Source organism: Agelaius tricolor, unplaced genomic scaffold (assembly GCF_023055355.1).
Source record: "Agelaius tricolor isolate 1412-34295 unplaced genomic scaffold, bAgeTri1.0.p SCAF_1, whole genome shotgun sequence".
Taxonomy (NCBI): Eukaryota; Metazoa; Chordata; class Aves; order Passeriformes; family Icteridae; genus Agelaius; species Agelaius tricolor.
In genome coordinates this window covers 94,399,597-94,422,788 of record NW_027269261.1, presented here as the reverse complement: position 1 = coordinate 94,422,788, position 23,192 = coordinate 94,399,597, and the positions used below count along the sequence as shown (strand labels likewise).

At 39.3% G+C, this 23,192-nt stretch overlaps 1 pseudogene; it reads left to right on the top strand.

Annotated features, from left to right (window-relative positions):
* The first annotated feature begins 9,688 nt into the window (after nt 1–9,688).
* LOC139586695 (nucleoporin NUP42-like) overlaps nt 9,689–23,192 on the top strand; it is a 64,336-nt pseudogene continuing 50,832 nt past the window's right edge.

Below are 23,192 nucleotides of genomic sequence, written 5' to 3'. Positions count from 1 at the left end.
ATGAAAAAAGCTGTCTTTGGTCAGATTAGCCTCAATATTGAATAAAGAAAGCTTGTCTGTGATCCTTGTCTGAAAGTCAGCCTACAGTTAACCTCTTTTGGTATCCCTAATAAAGTTGAGTGTCTCTATACCAATTTATATTACTGGAAAGGGAGTTCAATTTCTCTTCAAACTCCAGTACCTCCTCTAGGAGTTAATGACTAATATGTTCACCATCCTCTTTCTAAGCTGCATAATTATTCTTTTTTCCACACTTCATATCTCTTCTGCTTTCGGGGAAGACTTTTGTCTCTCAGAGCTGCCCTCTTTGGAGCTCACCATATGCTTTCAGAATCCCTCTCTGTCAGCTGCCAAACCACCCCTCTCTGCCTCTGAAATTTCCTCCTAGGGACTTAATTTGCAAAACACAGCAAGAGGGAAAAGCAGCCCACTCTGGTGCCAACAGAAGTGATTTGATCTCTACAGGACTTTGGTACCTGAGGATGTCCTTCAGAGAAGGTATCCTTGGACTTGACATATCTTCAAAGATAAGCCATGGAAAACAAAAATATGTGGATTTCAAATGGAATTTATATTTTTTTTTACTTTTAGGGGACTGTTCTAATCCATTCAATCTACTTCTTGTGCCATCAAGGACAGAGACCAGCAGGCATCTCCTGGCAGTCATCTTTATCTTGCATTGACTCCTAGCACTTTCACCCTGTATGAATGTTGTACCACATGAAAGCAACCATTCTCCTCCAAATCAGCTGACATCTTCACTCCAACTACTCTGGGAATCTCTTTAGCCTACTGCAAATTTAGTGGAAAATGAAATGTCATCACCTGGCAAGATGGAGAACAGCAGTACTTAGAAAAATACTTACTAATCTGGTGGCTACCAATGTCATCTAGAAGGTCCTAAGCCTAGTTTTCAGGGCAAACACCTAAAGCTTCTCATGAAAGGAAACTGGAGAAAGGACCACCAATTTTCAGAAAGCTCTCATTTGGATGACCCACTCTGGCAAGAGTTTCAGTTTGCCAAACACAGTGAGATGCCAGTGATATTTCCCAACCACTGCACCCAGGGCTTTTAGTTGGCTAACCAAGGAGACTCTCAACTCAATGCTCTCTGTTTTCAGGTACCTTGCTTTATCATGTGTTACGGCAAAGTGCCCAGGCACCCCACGTGACAAAGAGAAGGCATCCCAATGCATGTCAGCACATCTAAAAGTCAGGAATTGCCCTGCCCTACACAGCACACCCTGGGGAAATTACATACCAGAGAGCACCATGCCCCGTATATAAACTGGGGGAGTTTTTATGCTGGGAGCCAATTACTGCTCAAGGACAGGCTGAGAATTAGTCAGCGGGTGGTGAGCAATTATTTTGTGCATCGCTTTCCTTTCTTTTAGGGTTTTATCCTCTTTATATTTTTATCACCCTTTCCGTTATTATTAATTAGTGCTATATTTCACATTATTTCAGTTATTAGTCCTTATCTCAACGCATGGGTTTTACATTTTTTCCAGTTCTCCTTCCCCTCCCACTCTGGGGGGAGAGGCAGTGAGGAGTGTTTGTGTGGTACTTAGTTTCTGGCTGTTATTAAACCATGACAGAAGTCACCATGCCTGCTGTGCCCTGGCACACTGCCTGGAAATGCCAGAGCTCAGGAGCTGCTATCGAGCTGTGGGTCTGCCTTTGTTTGCCTGAGCAGCACAGATACACTGGGGCTGCATTAGCCTGCACCTCGCTGTGCGCTGATAAAAAATCATGATGAATTATCCAGTTCATTTTGGCTCTGTGTAGAGCTATCAAGACTCTCAATATGCAAATGGGTCTTGTTTATCATGTGATAGATACTGTGTAATGTAGCACCTAAATTACACTGAGTTTGCAATACCATCTGGTTTCATCTTTCATTATATTAGAGGATCACTATGTTATATTTGACCTGAAAATTGGCGCAGGAAAAAAGCAGGGCCATGGATGCAGTTTGAAGTGGTAAGAAGCTCTGCTCACTCACATGAGGCAAGCAAGTTTCAGACATAATTCTCTTTTCCACTCTTCAGATCTGGAAAACAGCAAGTACCATGTAGGCCACAGCAAAAATGTATTATCGTGCACGGGTTTACTTGGAAGTAGAGTCAGGTGACTGCCATAGAAGGAGTGTCCATTCAAATTTTCTCATGTGACAGAAAGACTGACATACAGTAGAAGGAAAGCCAGTGAACATTCAGAAGAACAGTCTACAGATATTAAATTACTTTTGGTTTGATAGGATCTTAAGACAAAGAAAATATTTACATTAACTTTTACCAAACTCCAAGTCTTCCCATTGGTGCCAAACTGATTTTTGCTTCTAAGTATTCTTCACATATACGTGTATCTCTCTAGCTTATTATGGTATAATTACACAGATTTGTAGCTATTTTACCCACTCTGTTAGACAGAAAGACAAAGAACATTCCTAAAGGCTCCTATCCTATCTTGCTTCCTTTAGGAACTAAGGACAAGCCACTCTCCTAAGACACTTTCTCACAAACAACTAGTAAAAGGAGGGCTCCAGAAAAGGGTTGAAACAAGGGGGAAAATTACCTCATCACCTGTGCTTCTAATCAGGGATTCTCGGAATTATGGTAATTTGTTAAACTTATAAAACTGTGTTCGGCCTATATCACGTGAGCATTTTTCCATACCTGCCCCTGAGGGCCTCCAATTAAAGAGAAGATTTTATGTTACTGCCTCTATTAATACTGTCTTTAAAGTGTGTTGTTTTATGATTATATCTTTAATACATCACTGTGACTTCAAAGAAATTATGAGCTAATGTATTTTTTTTATTGGTAGTGCAAAGATGCCCAGGAAAGTTGACCATTTCTCCTCGTTGTCTACACTTGACTCAATCGGCCAAAGGATTTTCTTGAGTGCAAACTCCTCTTGCACACCAGTTCTCTGGCTGTCTGATTAAACTACAGAATAATAATTCATCATTGTCTGTCCATTCCCACTTTACTGACTGTCTAATTAAAACTATTTTTATGCCCAAAGATAATTGCTTTCTTCTATTATTACTCTGAAATGCTAATATAATCTAGCTCACCAGTCTCTGTGTCTACCACTAGAGACAATAAATAAATTAGATACAGAAAAATGATGTTTAAATAATATTATGATTGAGTCATAAAACTATAATAGCACAGAAATTCCAGTTAAGGACACAGAGTGTTGTCAAAGACATTTGCTGTACATATGGGTGGTTGTTTCTCAGAATCTCAGAAAAGGCCATGCCATACACCCCGGGTGCTTCATTAGCAACACATTACTGGCCTTATAGAGTCAAGTGAAACAGAAAATAATTTTACAGTGGTCATTATTTTTAATGTCAGTCCTTCCTGACAGTCCTTATCCTGAAGTATCTGAAATACATGGATCAGAAGATGTTGACAAATGTTGGCTCTTCAGTGGAATCTTCTTGCCTTAATTATCTTGTTTGTTTATAAGTTGTTTAAAAATGCTTTTATTTGCGGTCTGTCTTTGTCTAATGGCCTTTTATAAAGGTAGTTGCACCATATTAGTGCCCTCAGAAGACAGAAGTAGCAATCAAAAATAGAGTTGCCGTAAATGAGCCACTTCTGTAAAGAGCAGTCAAGTCAATATAAACATTGGATATTTTAATTTTAAATACCCAGAATATTTTTTCTCTTCCTTATTGGTTTTTAGCTACTATCGCCACCAGCCCAACCTCAATATGCCACTATTTCCTACCTTCAGCACTTTCCTTCTCCTGTGGTGTCTGTTTATTCTGGCCCCTAGTCAGTCCCAAGCACATATGTGAGTGCATACACACATGGGCACATGCAATGCCACTTTGACTGTAAATGCACTTGAGGCTGTTCAGATGCATCTCATTCAGCCTCAAAAGCTACAGCATGCAGATCAGTGGGCCCAGCTGAACAGCAAACTTCAAAAGTATCCATGCTTGTCTTTTCCTAACATGAAATTTAACCCTATGTTTTTAATTATAATTGCATTAGCTGCCTGGTTTCAGCAGGCCTTTTCAGTGAGAAGTGTAGAAAAGAAGAGCAACAAACACACTGGCCTTATCAGAGACACATGTTGAAAATTTTCCATCCTTGCAGACTGAACCACAGCACAGTGTAACAACTAATATTATTATTACCTGAATCCCTCACCTCTTTCCAGCCCTGATCCATGTTTTGGGGCTTGCTGTAAATTTCCATAACATCAAAAAAACTTCAGACTTTGCTTTATTTCTCATCCAAGCTGGTCCCACAGGCAAAAATTTTATTTTGTTAAGATCTCTTGGGATATGAGAATAAAACATGAGAAGTTTTAGGTCTGTAAGTTACTTGAGGTTATTTCCAGATACTTTTATTGTTTATTTTCAGTACCCTATAGTTAAATTCATACCAGCTATAATCAACTTGGTTTTAAAAAATAAAGTCAGTGAAGATTAATGGCAGATTTACAGGAGATTTTTATATCTTGGTGTGAAGGTAATTTGCTTATGCAGGTTGACAAAGACCTTGGAACACAAAGCCATGCTGCTGTCTTCCCTACTGAGCCAATGGTACTGTGGATGCAGCTGATACTGAAATGCCCCTCATGCAATGCTGTCCATCTCATTCCCACTGGTTTTCTGTCACATGTGCAGCATGACGAGCTTTGAAAATAATTTTGTCTCCTGAGGGACCTGTGTGTCCCATCCTTGTCTCTTGATTCCTTGTCCCTCATATGGCCACAGCAAGTTGTGGGCTCAGCCAACTCAAAATCCTTTGACACATTTGCCAAAATAAATTTCACGGGGTCCTTAGACAGCATTAAGACACCAGTGAAAATGTAGGAAGCAGCAATTGTAGTCTGTCTTTTACAGCACAGATTTTTTTCCCAAAGTAGGGCTATATTTAGCTTGCATGAGGAGAAGAAGAGATATCTTGGGAAAATTGTACCATATTTCTGTTTCATCCCAGCATTATCAGCCTCTAAATCGAAATGCTTTGGGAAAAGGTTTCTGACTTTAAAAAAAGGGAAAGTCCCCTTAAGACTTACCTGACCTTTTTCCTCTCACAGGGTTGTATACTATGTGTACCTTCCAGGGACTCCAGCCCATTTCCCACTGCTGGAATCATTCCTGTGGACATGCCACTTAGCCCATCTGCTCCTTAATTTAAGACTGTGCTGCTTCATGAATGCACCAACTATAATAATCTTTAATTAGCATTGATCACATAGATATTACATAGCTATCCGCTATAGCTTAAAGTATATACACTATTTTATGCTTCCTCTTAGAACTCTTAGAACTAAGAATCTGATGTGTTCATTGCTAAAAACCTTCACAGGCAAAAAACCAGCAAAACCCAAAATACAGACAAAAGAACTGAGACAAAGCCACTGGTGTGAGAATTCAGATCCAAGTTTTCAACTCTGTGCCCAAGACCTCCAGTAGTAATAACTGAAAACAAAAAAGATAGATCACATAGAAATTAATCCATCTTCCCCAGTAAATGGAGAGGAAGCCAATGCCTTATCCTGAAAACAAACAAAAAAAAAATTTTGGAAGAGCTCTACTTTTACAGCAGTTTGTAGTCCAAGGCTTGATTTTCAAAGTAGACCAGCTGCTAGCTGGAAGAGAGTTATTATGTGATTTCATCTATATAGTGTTTATAATGGAACAGATGCTTACAATGTCTTTCTATTTATTAAATCTTTATCATGATAGTATACAAGACATGGGGTCATTCAAATGGTAATTGAGACACAAGGAAAGCAAGTTTTGCAAAGCTTACATGGAAATTTTATCAGATTAGAATCTTTGAACTACAACACAAAACACAGCTCTTTCCCTTCCTCCCTGATTTCCATGAATACCTGATTAAGACAACCTTTGAAACTGCCTTGAACAATTATGACAGACATGAAACCTAATGTTGAAATGGGATTTTGGTTTTTAGTTTTTTCAATTCTAATCTGCAGTTTCTTTGTTTACAGTTTCAGCCTCTCTATTGTACAGGGCAGGTTGTCCTTATTAGTCACTGACTGTAGAAGAAGCTCTTGATGGAAGATACATGCATCCTCACCTAGGATAAGTGGGATTATATTTCTTCTTGAACATTTTTTCTCAAATCAATTCTCCCATGACACCAGAGTAAAATGTGAATTTTACACAAACAAAGGCTGGACAGTTTGCAGAAAAGAAAATTCCGAAATATTGCTCAAGTCTGTGGAATTCCTTCCATCTTTAGCCTGTAAAATACTGCTACTTTGAGGTTATAGCACCTACTTTATGTATTACTCAAAAAAATTCTCTAAGATTCCATTATCAAAAGCACAACCATAAATATGCAGAAAATTAAACTTCAGGAAGTGCAATTACTGCAGCGTATCTTTTGAATTCTAGAGGAGCTGGCTGATGAAAGCAGGAGAAAAAGAATCAATTTAACTTGAGTCCTTGACTATTCTTGCAACTATTTTTATTCCCTCCTCTGAAAATATCAATTTTCTCCTAAATTTGACATATTAAGACAAAATACTCCAAGTCAGGCTTTCAGAATTTCCTAAGCATTCTGCTGTTGTCTTAAATCAACATTGGTCAAAATGGAGTGCAGAACTACCTTCTGCAGGGCGTAGCCACATTTTGTGGATAGTTTGGATTGCATGGAATTGGGCTGAGTTATAACTTCATTGACAGGTGAACATGCTTTATATTTTCTAAATATTTGTTTTCATTGCTTTTATTTACTTTGAAGTTTTATTCTTTTGTTCAGAATCACAAAAATAACATCTTCTCTAACAGTTGCAATTAATATCAACATCTGAATATTGAATGAATTAGCTGGGAAAGACTATATTCATTTGTTCTGATCAAGATCTGAATTGTTTTCATTTGTCAGAAGCGTCACCTTTATTCCCTTGGAGAGTGCAAGAGAACTGCTGGACACATCTCCTTCATGCAGGATTGAGTAGAAGTTGCTATTTTGCTAGCAGGAGGAGATAGCAGTCCAAAGCAAGCCTTGCACAAGGCTGCTCAGAAATTGAGCTGCATGATATGGGTCCTCTTAGAGAGCAATGTGTGCATCTGCAAACAGACAGCAACAGGAAAGCTTACAGAAAACAAAACACCAAATAACATGAAAAGGAAATAGTGTCCTCAAAGAAAATAAGCATTTTGATACAGTGTTGCCTCTACAGAAGTTTGAAATTGTAAATTAATAAATTATTTCACTTTTATTTTTTCTCTGTTCAGGTGAGATCTGGTGAATATTTTTTCTCAAGAAAGAGGGATGGGCAATTCCTCTTTTCAGGCAGAGCTGCCCACAAACCCTGGACACTGGCTACCTGCAGGAGTCACAGGGAGAACCAGTGCAACAGAACATGAAAAACACTTGTGTTCCTGGCAGGGCAATCCAAAGCAGTACATTTCACAACCAGTCAAAACACAAAGATATAGATTGGCAGTTGTGAGCCCTCCTGCTGAAGTGCTCATATGGATCTCATGAGAAAAGAGAAAGCTCCATCCAGTTGACTAACTGGTCATAAGTCAACAGCATATCCCAGCTGCAGCCTCTCTGCCAGGCCTAGGCATAGATCCCAGGCAGATCAACAGAACTAAATTTACAGTGAAACTGTTTGGAATAACAAATTAAGAGAAAGAAATCAGGATATGCTCAAAATTATATTCCATGAACGTAAAGGGAGGTCATGTGTTGCATATGTTATTTTTTGCAGAAAGTCATTTTGTCCCAGCTCTAAATTAATAATGTTTCATCAGAATGGTTTTGCATATCAATAAAGCTGCATTGCTTAGGAATTCAGGTATTTCATAAGAATTTCATAAGAAAGTGCAAATTTTTAGCATCTAGACTTCCACATCAGAATAAGATCTTACAGTTTCATAAGGCAAGATTAAATTTATAATTGCAAGTTGCAATCACTGTGCTGAAAAAAATATCAAGCTTAAAGCCTACCTGCACTGTAATATTGCAGGAAGGATTTCTTAGCCTGGAGCTAAAGTGCTGAAGTGATTGATCTGTTGTTTAAATGCCAGGGAGAGCATTGAGGACTGGAGAGAGAACAATAATGCAGGGTGGTGTTTCTTTGAAATGGGGCTGCTCAACAGAGATAATTCAAACTGCTTATCCTTTTGCAACTTTAGTTACATCTCACTCTAAACTTTTATTTTTCTGCTATAGCATAGCCAGAGAGGAAAAATAAAAAACAGAAATAATAAAGTTCTCATTTCATTCCTAAAGTGTTTTTAGGGAATCATCATAACTTTATTACTGCCTGGGGCTTGCTTTACTGCATTAATGCAAACATGAAGCTATAAGGTCACAAATGAACAACACCAGCCAGAATATGCTAGTCATATGTAACAAAACATCCTGATGCAAAGGTAGATAACACAGAAAAAGCAGGCTGATGACATGATCTTGTTGGATCAATTGTCAAAAATATTGAGCTGTCCCAGCTCCCCTTCGAGAAGATACAGATGGAGCAGATTTTAGTCCTTAATATGCTGCCTTCCACACCCAACTTTGCAAGTTCTATTTCCAGCAGGTTTTTAGAGTATAGTGAGCTCAGATCAGGCTCTTTCATATTTCCTTCTGCTTTTTGTTGAGGAGCTGTTTTTTCCTCCCAAAAAAGAGTCATATTGTGAAGTGGGGAAAATGTCAGGTGCCTTTGACCTCCTAAAGCCTGTTAATGGTGTCCAAACAGCCTTAACTTTTGTAGCCCTGCTGATTTAAAGCAATAGGTCCCATAAAAGGGACACATGGGTTGTAAGCTGAGACACAGGAGAACGGTGGGAATACTGGCTGTAAGTGTATCCTGGCCAGGATATAAAGGATGGATATTGAAGCTATTGGAGAGGCTGTCAGACAGAGCAGAGTATGGGATGGTGTGAGTATGGACACTGGGAACAGCTAGGGGAGAGAGGAGGACAGCAAAGCTCAGAGGCCAGAAGAAGGTAAAGGCAAAGGGGGTTACAGCAGGGCAGCCTGCAGGAGAAGGAGCAGGGTTGGAACACCAACATATTGGCTCACTTTAAGTGAAGCCTTCCTATGCAGCAAGACTTAAAACTGTAGACTGCAGCCAAAAGTTACTGCAGATGGGGAAAGGCCACCAGCTGGACAATCCTATGGAGGAAAGACTGCAAATGTCTGTTAATGTAACACCATCTCAAATTTGCTGTCATTCTGTTTATCTATTAATCAGAATAAAGTTTTCCATCCTATAACAAAAATATTGGTGGTGAAGGCATTTGACTTATATTTGCAAGTGAATACAATTATTTCACTCATCACCAGGGTATTAGTGTAATCTTCCTAGACCTCTGGTAAGCACTGAAATACTACTTTTGTGGTGGAACCCTTCATCTGGAATTTATCCCTTTTTGCTGCCAAGCAAATCCTGAGGAAAAACTTGCACATGCATGCTGTCCACTCCATCAGGGAGTAAGGCAGAGCACCAGTAACACAAGGTTTCCAGCCAGAACACAGGTTTTCCTGGCCAGCAGACTGAGAAGTGTGCATCACTTCTGTACTGGCAGGCAGCTGACTGGCAGGTCAAAGGACATGTGCAGGTTCTCCTTAGAGTCACAAATTGCCAAGACAAAACTCCCCTCCAAAAGCAGCCAACAGCACTCAGCAAGGAACAGGGAAATGTCTCACACTCTAGTGGGAACATGGAAGAGCCAGAGGAGGGGAATGGGGAGCCCCTGGAGAAGGGAAATGCAGAGGACCACAGGGTAGGCTGGGGTATCATAGGATCAATGAGAAATAACAGAAAAATACAGCAATTTTACAGGAAGAAATTACAAGAGGAATTGGATCAAGGAGGACCTTCACTGGCATCAGTGATCTAGAGGTGTGATGGTGAAGGGTGTTTAAGGCATGCCAGCATTGAAAGCATAGTGGTGGCAACAGGCTGCATGGAGGGAACAAGAAAACAGAGGTGGAAAAACAGGGGCAAAAAGAACCTGGTGAGGGAGCACAGGGAACTGAAGGTGGAAGAAAAGTAACAGGAAGACATACTGTGATCCATTTTCATTTGAAATTCAAGCTCCTCTCTGGTTAAATTATTACTTAATCAGTGAGATGTAAGCACTGGTCTCAACTAAAAATGAGCAGTGCTGCTGGTTGCAGTGACATTCCTCACACTAACTACAGAGAGTGTTTCCAAACTAGTAAAGCTCTATCAAAAGAGAAGCTTGTTTATGCCTGCAGCATCATCTGCTTTTGCAAAGCAAGAAATGCCTAATTAATTATGTTTGTTAGCTATTCCTTGGAAAAGGAAAAGGGTAGAGGAGAAATAGTGATTACCTTGAATGACCACCTTCTGTTTAGGTCAGCAAGAGGAACTTGCTTGTGTTTAACCACACCAATCTTTAGTTGGCAAAATTATTTTAATGTGCATCTCAGTACTCTGTAGCTCTGTGGGCTAAACAAGGATCTTACCTGAGACTCCAGGTACAAGGCTAGACTCAATCCTCTATGGAGCAATGGGATGGGGAAAGAAGGTCTAGCCTAAAACCAACTTGCAAAATACATCTCTCACAAGTAGGAAGGAGTTCAGCAAATATTGCATTCAAAATTAGCTACATAAGAGACATAACACAAACAATCCAGAAAATAAGCATTTTAAATTTAAAGAAAGCCTTGTTTCCAGTGCTAATAACAAATTAATACACAAATGCCACTAGAAAGTGAAAAATGAAGGATTCATCTGAAATCTTAGTTAAATTTGTCCAGAATGTAATTTGGTGTCAAAACGATCCAAAAGCTGCTGAACAAACATTCTGTAATGTATATTTCTTTAATCAGTCCAAAACTAAAATTAATATTATGATTATTTTAGGTAACACATTTTCCTCTAACGATTTCAAGTAAAAATTTGTGGCCATTATATTTACTGAAAAGCAATATAAATTCATTTTCTTTAACAATCAGAGACAAGCTGAAGCCCCCTGTGAAGCAGGCATACCTAAACTATTGCTTCCTTGTGCAGTGTCACTCCATGATAAACATTTTTATTGAAGCTGGATGAAGAGAACACTGCAGAAACAAAAAAGCAGAGGTAGTTTAGCACTCATTACAGAAATGGTACTCAACAGGTGGAAGCCTATAGAGTTTAGTTAAAATCTTGTAAAAGAGAGTGTAACATTGCACACAGATAAAAATGTTCGGATGTTTATTAACAGCCCATACAGATTTCTTTGTTGTGCATTCAGATTATAAAACCTCATCTGAAATACCCAGCCCTTCGTGCTTCTAATGCAGTGTCCTGGCAATGCACCAAGAGTTGGAATTAGTTCTCCAGTGCCCTCTACTGGGAATAAAAACAGTATCCTGAATCACGTTTTGCCCTTGGGCACTTTACTGAAATTGTGTAAAATGTGTTGTTTTCGTATGCAACAATTTGACAAAAACCTAAAGAGATTTGCTTTCCCATCAATAAATTCATAATCAAGACATGGCCTTGGAATCTTTTGGGGTTTTCTAAGTGAAAATTGAAAACTCTTTTTCTTTTTCTATTTTTTTTCCTTCTTTTTTCCTTTTTTGTTGCTTGTTTCATTGTTGTGCAAATAATGCACAGTGTTTCAGCTCTAAAAGAGAAGAAGATACTTAACAGATTGAGTCTGCAACCATTCTTCTTCTAATTGTTAAAACAAAAAGAGAATATGTATTGGTTCCACTGGAGACAGAGGTGATGATGATGATGATGATGACGATAATAACAATAACAACAACAACAACAACAATAATAATAATAATAATAATAATAATAATAATAATAATAATAATAATAATAATAATAGTAGTAGTAGTAGTAGTAAAGAGAAGGACAGGTGTTTACTAACAGATCATTTAAACCGCCTCCTGACAAGTCAAACAATTCACTCTTCACTGTAAAACAACACAGGAGGGTAGGATTTTGAAGGCAATTTCAACTTCTTCCCTAGTCTTAAAGCACAAATAGAATAGAGGAGATTCACTGTGAGCTGTTGATCTTCTGTCTAAAATTTATTTTTAAAGGCTAAACCATATTACAAAGGTCAACATATACTTTTTAATCCTTAGCAGACTTAAGGCTTAGATGATCTTGTCAATTTTGTATTGCCTAAATAGAATGAGTTTGGAGCCAACACAGAGATGCAGGGAAGGGAAGCTCTACCTCCAGCAGTTGATCTCACCCTCTTGGCAGCCTGGCCTGGCACAGTTTGGGTGTTTTTCATTCAAAATTCTCTTCTTAGTCATGGATTCAGAATTTAGATGTTAGTGTTCATTTCTTGGCCAGTTTCCTGGCTACAGTGCCATTATTCCCAGGTACAAAGCAAAGTGGTGCCATGATGACAATGAAAGTGTGAATTATTAAAGAAAATTAGTAACTGGACTGGACACAAAAAAAAAAAAAAAAAAAAAAAAAAAAACAGCCACTAATGGAAATGCTATTAGGCACCAGTGGGTGGAACTAATATAATTACCTTTGTATTAATTTCATAGAAACTGAGGCTAGCTTCTGCTTTGCTTGTTTGGGAAAATTAGTATTATTAATGAAATTCCAGAAACATTTTGAGAAACATTTTTTATTGAATAATAGAATTTAACAACTGTGTAGAGATGGAAAATTAATTACAGAACAATCCTTGGCTGTCAAAAACATGGAGCCACTGATGGCCCAAGAAAGTGTGACCTGCCAGCTTAGTCAGATTCAGCAAACCAGATATATTTTCAAGGTCTCAATGGTTAAAGCTAGAAAAACCTTTCCAAGCCAGCAACTGCCAACAACAAACCCACCCTTCTGGAGCTGACAGTTTTTCTGCCTGTTGGCACTCTGCAAGACAAAGATGTAAAATACTAATGATGAACATTTGCATTTATTCTTTGTATTCTGCCAGTTTTCTGTCTTCCCTCAAATGTTCCTGAAAAAAAACCCCCAACTACCCCCCCCCCCAAATAAAATACAAAATACATGGAGAGAGAGAGAGAGAGAGAAAGCTAAAAGAAAGCTCTGAATAGAATTCAGTGAAATCCTTTCTGTTTTCCTGTAGTCCCTACAGCTGTCACAGACTCCAGCTGTTTTCTGATCCCAGCATGGACTTACCCACCAGGATTTGATCCCAGTAACCTACACTTCTCCCTGAGTGCAGCCCCCAGCATGGAGTGTGCACAGATGGATATGTCCATCCTGCTCTCTTTCTACTTACTTGCCTTCAGGGCCATTTGCTGTTAATTTTAATCCCTCAGCTCGTGCCCAAGGCCAGGGGACACCCTAGAGCCTGTGGATTCTGTAGCTACTCTTTGGGGGCACAAGCAGTGCTGAATCCCAAATGGGATAGCTTCTAATAACCCACCTTTGTCCATCACTGAGCATTTTGCAGTTCCTACTAATTCAGTTCCCAGATAAAGAAACTCCTGGGCAGAACATGAACTCCACCTTCACTGCAAGAGAACTGGTGTAAACAGCTAACTTGGGGAGAGTGACTGCCAACACAAACTACAAGCAGAAGAGCATTGACTTGCAGTCCCCAGTGACAACCACAGGAATGTGGGGTTAGAAACACAGCCTGTCCTATTTCTTACAAGTGAGATAACCTGGGTCTTGCAGGGCTGGTTGCATCAAAAAACTCAACAACAAAAAATGGTGCAAAATATTAATCCTCTGTTCTGAATTTTTAAAAAGAAGACACTAATGGTGGAATGATGAGGATCTCACAGCAGCTGTCTCAGAGTGGTAAATAATTGGCTTGTAAAGGTGTGACCTGGGAGGCTGTGAGCCTGGGGAAGGGGTTGCCATGCTTGTCACTGGCACAGCAGGACTTGCAGGGGATGGGCTGCCTCCTGCTGAGGCAGTAGGTTAAAGACAGTGGTCATCTGCCAGCCTTGCTGAAATGGGATGGAAAAATTGAGACAGGCATGGGCAATGCAGGTATCTGTTGTCATTATAGCACAAGAGTTCTATTGCCATTGCATTGCAAGGGTTCCATATTGCCAGAGTTTTGTATCTCCTTGATGTTTCTGGTAGGCAGCTCCTCTAAGCACTGACTCTTCCTTGTCCTCACAGCAGCCAACTGACTCCAGCTCCCACCAATCCACTCTTTTATAACACTCTTCTGATTGGCTACAGTTGTGGCCTGTTAACATCAGGCCTGTTCCTAATCTTTAGTAATTGGTTCAGCTGCAACTCTTTAGGGGATAAGATTACATTCTATACCACCTTCATTTGCCCATACTGTATCCCCCTACAGATACCCAACCACAGCACCATCCCTGTAAGTGGTACATTTTCTTCCCAGGAAGTGCCACACAAGAGACACCAGAAATGTAAAACCAAAGTTCTCTTAGTGGGAAACAGCTCTGCAAGGCAAAGCCTCACCTCTGCTCACCTCCAAGAGCAAACAAGTTCTGGTCCCCACAGATTTCCCACCTTTCTTTAGAACTTTTTAACATCTATCATTTGCAGAAAACAACATGACCTACAAGCATCAGCTCCTTTCCTGAGCTGAGGCCGGGCAGAGATTTTATAAAGATTTCCCACAACACAAAGAGCCACATCCAAAGGAAAAGTTATGTCCACAGCAGAGTATGAACTGTACAGTGGTGAGGGAGAAGCCACTGAATATAGAGATTGAAGCAGCTCTGCTTACAGTTTTCCCAACTTAGACCAAACTCTTAAATATTTCAATGTGATTTTTTAATGTATGAATAAGTACTGCTTTAATAAAAGGAGTAATATGACCGTAAACATAGATTTTTTTGTTTGTTTGTACAGCTCCTCTCATGCAATATTCATAAAGCTGTTCCTATTTATTTTCTGATAATTTCACTATCACATTGAAAGAGTGCCTGGCAAGTCATAAAATGCAATTGCTGTTTTCACAGCATATTGTGCACTTGCTAAAGAAACTTTTAGCCTCAAATGAATGCTATTCATTGTTTTGTAACAAATTACAATATGCTGGGAGCACACTGGGAAAACAAATGTCAGCCTCCAAAGTATTAGTCTTCCATTTAAAGGTCACATCTTATCTTAGTGGGATAACTGGAATGTCTGTGATGATTTCATATCCATAAAACCACTCTTCTTTGCTCCTGCAGATGTTCTCTTCTGATAGTCCCTTCCCAGTAATATAAACATAGAGACAAATGCACATGGTGCTGCTGTGTAAGGAAAGAGCTTCATTGATTTGAAGAAATCAACTGCTTTTTTCCGGTTTTGTCCTTTAGGAAGAAAATGATACTACAATATAAGGAAGAATACCTTATCAATGATGGTTTGGACACAATATTGTGTTAGTGTAGTGTAGTGTGGTGTAGTGCAGTGAAGTGTCTTGTACTGAGCTGTGGTGGCTACAGTGTAGGTATAAAATCTATACTGGTATAATGTAAATCATTCAGATCATCTCCTGAAGGCTTTTTACAACTTTCAGTATTTTAAAAACATAGCAGAAGCAATTCAATTTAAAGTACAGCTGAGCATTTGCAGCATATTAACAAAAATTTTTATAATTTGGTTTTCTTCTGTTTGAAGCCATGGAGTTTCTCTCATCCTTCTCATTTCTGTCCAATCAATATAGTCAATATGTTTTGAAATATGATCTCCTATTTGACTATTTACTTATTGTTTGGGGGTCTTTAATTCACAGTTGTGGTAGCATGCCATTTAATCTGGCTTTTCAGCAGAATTGATAATCTTTTAATAAACTATTTCTCATTTGTACATAAGATTTAAAACAGGTATAATTGAATCTCAGTCCCATGCAAGTAAATCACCAACAGCTCTATTACTAACTTAATGGCAATAGAACACAGCCCCAGATAATCTCTGCTTACTACAGACTTCATCCATTGCCTCTGTACATGGAATTTCTAAAAGCCTCATGAAGTGGGCCATGGAATAGGTCTGCCACAAAGCCCATATCCAGCCTCAGGAGATTTTACTTCATAGCACTATCAAAAATACATAAATTCACAGGAGGAAGAATATATTTGTCTGCACTGGAGTCCTGCAAGCTGCTACAGTGCTGTAGTTTTACATGTCAAAGCCACCACTAATTAATGTTATGGTAGATTTTAGCTTCACTTCAGTATTTCATCTATGGCCTTGGGCAAAGATGTAGGTGTTGTCTCTATTGTCCTCTGGCAACTCTAAAAAGAAACACTTTCCAGTGGATAATTACATATTGACAGCAGAAGCCAGGCCAAGGTAAGGGAAGATGTATTGAAGATAGGTGGGTCAACAGATGGAACAAGGTCAGATCAATCTTTGTCAAAAACTGGGAGACATCTTCGTAACATCATGGAAATAAAAGAGGTTTGCCATTCTGTGTGTGTATGAGGGTGTGTGCACGACACAGGAGTTATGTGCCAATCTTTGATATAAAAATACTTGCTAAAGAAAGAATAACCATTGCAGTCTGGAAGGTAATCAATCCCAAAAAATCCCCCAGGTCATCTTCAGACAACTAAGTTCTAATGCTTACATAGAGATTCAGCTAAGAGCTGAATTGCTCTTCCCTAAATCAATATTTCCTGTACCTGGGTTTTAATTCTCACTTTTAGAATTAATGCAATCTAATTGCAATTTAAATACCTATTCCAAATTCAGCAGAATTCATAGGAAGCCTCTTATCTCCAAGGCACATTCCCAGAAACTGCAGGGTCCCAATGTCTCCCTGACTGTACACATCCTCACACTCAGCATCAACCATGATAAATAATACTTTTTGTAGCCCTTCCTCTAGTGCCATACCAAACAGAGGGACTCAAGTTCCAGTACTGGAGCCACTGCTACTCACAGAACCTGAAACAACTTCTGAGAGTGGACAGATAACTTTTTAGACCCCCCTTCTCTTCCTGACTTTTCAAATAGAGCTCTAGATTAATGACTAGCAACACTAGTCCAGTCCAGCACTGAGTGGGATGAAGAGCAGATCCATTAGTGCATTGCAGAAACATTTCCAAATTTTCAGTTTGTTACTGAGGATGTGAGCTGGAAAAACCAATCTCTGAGCTAACGTACAGATGAGTACAGCTAGCAATTTGTTTCTCTGTAGTGCTTTTGTAATAAGAGAGAGATTTGTAGGAACAAAATACTTTTAAACTGGACAAGAAATTAAACAGATGGAGCAGATTGAACTGATCTTTACCAAGGGGCACCTGGGTAAAAACAATAAATACCTTACCTCTGATCTAGTCATAAGCATGTAAACCACACCACCTAAGAAGATCTTAATACTTTTAAACTTGCAGCTTTACATGCAGGTGTTTCTAGGTGAAGACCAGGATCAAACAATATCACTTGATTTTGTCTTTCAACTCTTCAGCTCGAGAAATTGCTCTTTTTCTTTCTTGTAATGGCAGCCAAAGAAACCACTATTGGAAAACAACTTAATCATGAAAGACAACATAGAACAACCCATAAGGTTTGCTTGATCTCAGCAGCTAAGAGTATTGATTGGTGTTCACTCTTTGAACTGGCTGCAATGTGAATGGCAACGGGGAAGGGAGAGAAATGCTGTTGCATCACCTTGAAGAAGCTCCAGTTACTCAATTCATCTACGTGGCTGGGTGGCCTGACTAACCAGGGACAGACAAGGCAGGACATGGGGAAAAACATTATTCAGAGACAGCATCAGTCATACAGATGGCACTGTAACTCAGCCTGGGGAGATTAGTGAAGAAGCATGAATGACAAATGCTTCTTTTTTAGAATTCTTCTAAAGATTCATTTCTTCTTTGCAAGTGATTAATTGCTTTGCTCCTTGATTCTCAGGTTAGCTTAATAAGCATAGGAAAAACTTTAACTCAGTAATAAAAAGAAATAAGGCTTGAAGCCTCACTTCATAAATTGTATCTGACATTCAAAATATGCTAACATATCAGGCTTGTATTTGGAGCAGCTTTTGGAACAAAGTGTATCCTGTGGATCATGAAAACTCTGTTTGCAGGCTCTTGGAGTTCATCTCAACAAGATATTTGAGGCTCTAATAAGGGAGTGTGGTGGCTCTCACAGACCTTATAGACTTTTCCACACCTTACCTACTTCCTTCCCTTCTGCTGCTCTATCCACATCCCTGCCTTGTGACAGGGAAAGAAGTGAATTCATTCTTTGGTGTTACTCATCTAGCCACAAGTGTCAGCATCACAGACCACAGATGGATTAAGTATATTTGATCTACCGTCTATGCAAACTAAATCCTGAAGAATTTGAATTTAATTACAACAATAATTCAATATATCTAGAATTTAAACTCCTTTTTAATTAAGCCTAGGCCAGAGCTACAACACAGTTCCCTACAGGCAAATGGAAAGGGAGCTACTCTAATCTATGCATGTTACATCCCAGCCTAGCATATCCTCTCTTTTTACAGAACAGTCATTCAAAAATAACCACATAATCTGACAAAAACCCATGAGTAGGTACAGCCTGTACCAAAGCCCACCTTTGTTGTCCAGATGAGCCTCAGAAAATCCCAGAGAAAAATAAAGTACCTCAGTAGCTGTTGTTTTGAAGCCAGTCACACCACAACATCAGCAGTATTTCCAGAGATTTCACTTGCTTTAGTGCAAGTTCCCATGGCAAAAAGGAAATTTTAAAGGACTAGAAAGATAGCTGTAATGATTCATCTGCATGAATATTACTTTCTTGTTAAGAATGAAATACCTACATAGAAGCTACTGTTTATACACGGGCTGTGAGAACATTTCCAGCTGAGAAAGATCTCTCTCAGCCTCCACTTGCCCAAGACATTTCATACCTCAGAAAACCCATATGTAATATGCTGTTATTTGCAATAATGTCAGTATGGCATAGCAGGCATTTGGGCTATTCCACCCACATCCCCTGCACTTCCCTGACCACTTTGGTACCTTGGGGCATTCCTGCATCAACTTCTTGTGACACTATACAGTCAGCATTTCTGCCATCCATGATTAGGCATATGACCATAAAAAATACTCAGTGGCAAGACAGGCAAGTGTGAGAGTTTGATAAGGCTGTAATTTCTGATATATCCAATTACCCAGATGGAGCTGTCATAGTTATAACCAAGGTCTGGAATTCTTATACGATTTCCTGCCAGTGGTTTGGGGTGGGGGAGAGCTTAAGCCTGTTAGCAGATATTAGAAGTAGAAGAAGTGCCTAATGAAATGAAAAGTTATAAATGTTGTCTTTCTTTAAATGAAAGCCCAGTCACCTGTAGAGGATATAATTTTGCTTTCTTTCCTTCAAGAGTCAGAGTTTGACCAACAATCAAAAAATTTGTTCTATCAAGATCAAAGTAAAAAATTAGCATCTCAGTTATATGAAAAGGTCCAGTTGCAGTGAGCTGTGGTTTAGGAGTCCATTTCTGCTGTGACAACCCAATAGTGGTTGGACCCTATAGGGGTTGGACCAAATAGTGGACGCACAAGTGGTCCTGTCAGAGACAATGGGAAGGTTGAAAAATATTAATTTGTCTTTCAGACAGCAAAACACAGTTCTTAGCCTGTCCAGGCAAGCACCCACGTTCTGCAGAGGGATTGCACACAGACTTGTGCACTTCTCATTTTCCTCTCTGTAGTACACCCCAGTCCAATCATTCTGAACAGTCTAAGGTCTGGTAACTCCAGTTTTGGACCAGGTAAAATTAATCTGAACTGGAACTTGTTACCAATGCTCTTTCAAAGTAGAGCTTTGCATTAAGTAATAAAAATTGTGGTTTAGATCCATTTCTTTGGGAGCACGGCCCTGCCAAGCCTATAAAAACACAACGATTATAATGCTACTACAGTAATATCTTCCTGTTCTGCCATTGCACAGATGCTTCTGCCAATGGCCAAAAGTCAGGAAAATTTTCCTTACTGGTAGTCAAAGATGCAAAAATAACACACAGAAAATATATTTTCAGATCTCTTAAACTATCCAAAGTGTACAACTGTACTTATTTCTTCTGAGATTCCAACTGGATGTCTTTTTATCAGATAAATATGCAGATGCCCTCATCCCTTTTTAGTAATTTTCTGAGAATATCCAGAGCAAGAAAAAACTTTCTTTTAATTAATCTTTTGAGATGAAGTTCCAGATAAACACTAATCAAGGAGAGGAACAGGAGAACACACTTCGTCAGCCAGGGGTCTCCAAAGGAATGATCAAGACTTGTTGTGCCAACTCAGCTCCATATTTGGGAAGTAACATCAAATTCATCAGGCAGCCAACTATAACTTTAAGGTCTATGCCCACCAAAGCCCTCCAGAGAGACTCCCAGGACAAGAGAACACATGCACCAATGGGAGGGGAAATAGGCTAATTTTTCTGGGGAAATAATTATCATACATATATTATTGGTTTCTTTTGTGGAAACCAATGAATATGTATGTAAAACATAGTGTGAGTATATTTATAGGAACTTTTTTATGTCCACATGCATTATATTTTGGTGGAAATATCCCCTCATGTATCCAGCATTGTAATAAAGAATGCCTGATTTCTAATATGAAAATGATAATGTTAGAGATTTTACTCTCTTGCCATTTTTGGTAAGACTATGAGCATAGAATACTAAACACCAAAATTCACTGTGATGCTGCTTACTCTTAAAAAAAGTAGAGGGTTGAAATTTACTTATTTGAGAAGAAGAATTGCATGGGGTTTTGTTTTCTTTTTAATATCTGAAATTATTACCTTCCCCAGGCCCTATAAATATTTTTCTTCATGGATTTGTGGTAGGAATTTAAAATGCATCCTGTATTGCAGGAGCCAGAAAAATTACTATGAAGCCATAGACAAGAGTAACTCTTCAGCAGCAAAGCCAGCATCCACAATGACTTTGAGAATCCATAGGATTTGATATTCTTTCCATTAGGTCATACTTGCATCACATTAATGCTACCGATTAAAGGCAAGGAAAATATAGTCTTTCATATCTTGTTAATACATTGTGGTGGTAAGTTGCATTTTAATAGATGTGCTCTCAGACATCTGAGTTGCAGACCACGTCCTGAGAACAATGCCAGGCTCCTCTCACCACAGACTCAGGATGAACAAGACTGAACTCTTAATGTTGAGCTTTCTAAATGTAAAAAAAATTTAGCAGGGAATATAGTTGGATGAACTTGTGATTTCTCAAAACTGACCCACTACTTATCACAATAAAATTAATTGGGACACAGCAACAGAGCAGCAGAGGAGGGCCAGGCTGGAGGAGAGGGCTCAGTGCATTTTGGTGGGTATACAAGTTGAGGGCAGGAATCACTCTCCTCTCATCAGCTGGAAAATCTCATCTAGAGTACAGATTCCTTTTTTCCTAGTAGGAACTTTTGCCTCCTTAGCCCTCATGTCTTCTTCAAGAGCAAGCCTGGTTCTCCAAGGCACCAGCCCTGGCAAAGTCAGAGGCAGGATCCTGGCTTTCCTTCACCATCACAATTTTAGCAGAGCTTACAGACTGTTACCACAGATGGCTGCCTCTCTGCCTACACTTAAATTGGTCCCACTGTTTTTGTTTACTGTGTATATTGGGACTATCCAATATCAGAATGGTAATGGGTGGCCAGGGAATAAGAGAGAAAATAACAGTACCTTATTGTTAGCATGAATCACAGGTAAAAATAGTTCAGCATGTTGTTATCTGCATTTATAAAAAGAAAATCCAGCCCCAAAGGTATGCATCTGTGTGTGAGTATAAGCCAAGTTTGGCATCTAGTCAGTTTTCTAATTAGTAATTAATTTCTCTGAAGTAATCACAGTGAACTAAAAAGGATGTAAGACAGTAGTGAGGGACTGGTACAGATTTTCTGAAGTTCTGGATGCTCCATCCCTAGAAATATCCAAGATTGGGTTGAATGAGGCTCTAAGCAACCTAGTCTAGTAGAAGGTGTCCTTGGCAGGGAGGTTGGAACAAGATTATCTTTAAGGTTCCTTCCAACCCAAACCATTCTGTGGTTCTGTGACCTTGAGTCAGCTGGACAAAGCCAGTCAGGGAACAATCCACCAGAAAGCTTCAGACACAGAAGCAAGCAATGTAAACAGGCCTCCATGCTGACGGTGCCCAAGTAACAGCTGGCAGATCTTATTCCCTTTTGGTGAAAGAAAAGTCACAAATATGAAACAGCCAGTGCATGAAAAGTTGCATAAAAAGCTAAATTCATCAGTCAGCCTGTACCCAAAATCCCAGGACACAAAATGGCACTGTTAGTACATAAAAACTGCAGAGCAAAACCATGAGCTCTGTCCACCTCTTGCTGAAACAAGCTCTGTGTGAAGCCAGCCAAGCCCAAGAGTTTTCTGGCACTTTCAAATAGGTCAGATCTCCTGGCTGCTGCTTTGGAATCAGATTTAGGGGCATCTGAACTCTGAATACCAGCTGGGCTGACACTGCTAGCCAGCCATTTGTTGTTGAGACAGCGGTGCCAAGTCACTTGGTTGTACGGTTTGGATCACAATCACTCAAGTACTCTCTGTTTTGCTGTTGTTTACCCCAGTTTTCAGACCAAAAGCCTTTCACATAGGTCATATTCAGTCACCTCCCATTCTCTTATGCCATGAGACTTGCCAGTAAACTCTGTTTGTTAAATAAAGCTGAGTGACATTTCTGAAAACCTTCCTTAATGGACCAGACTCATCATTATAACCTCAGCAGCTGCATGTACAAAGCTCTGAGGGATTTGGGAGCAGTGATCAGCCACTCATTCTCTTCTGCAGAAATCCCTGCAGCCTTACCGTTCCCAGAATGTCAATATCCCTTCTGCTACTGCATTAAGCAACACAGTGTTTGGTGTTTGCTCACTCTCACTTCAGACAAAAGGCAAAATTATGTGCCTAATGCAATAATTAGCTGTGCTTGTAGGGCACATAATGGACTTTAGATGAGGATGGAAGAAGGTAGCAAAGGACAGGTTACCTCCACAGACACTATAATGCTAAAGGAACTGTGTTTACAGCCACCTTCCATCTTTAATGTTCACACAATCTTTCAGATCAGCTTAAATCCAAGCTTCAAAGAAGCATTTTAAAGATGAGACTAAAGATTTTAATCAAGATTCCATACATGGAAGAAGTCACTGTGAAGATATTAAATCTCCCTACTATGTTTGTGTTAAGCCTGCATGTTAGTTGAATCACTTGACTCTGCAGTCTGCAGGAATGGGGGAAAAAAGCTTATTTTGGTCAATAGGAATGTTCTTCTGCTGTCAAGTCATGGTTCAAATTTA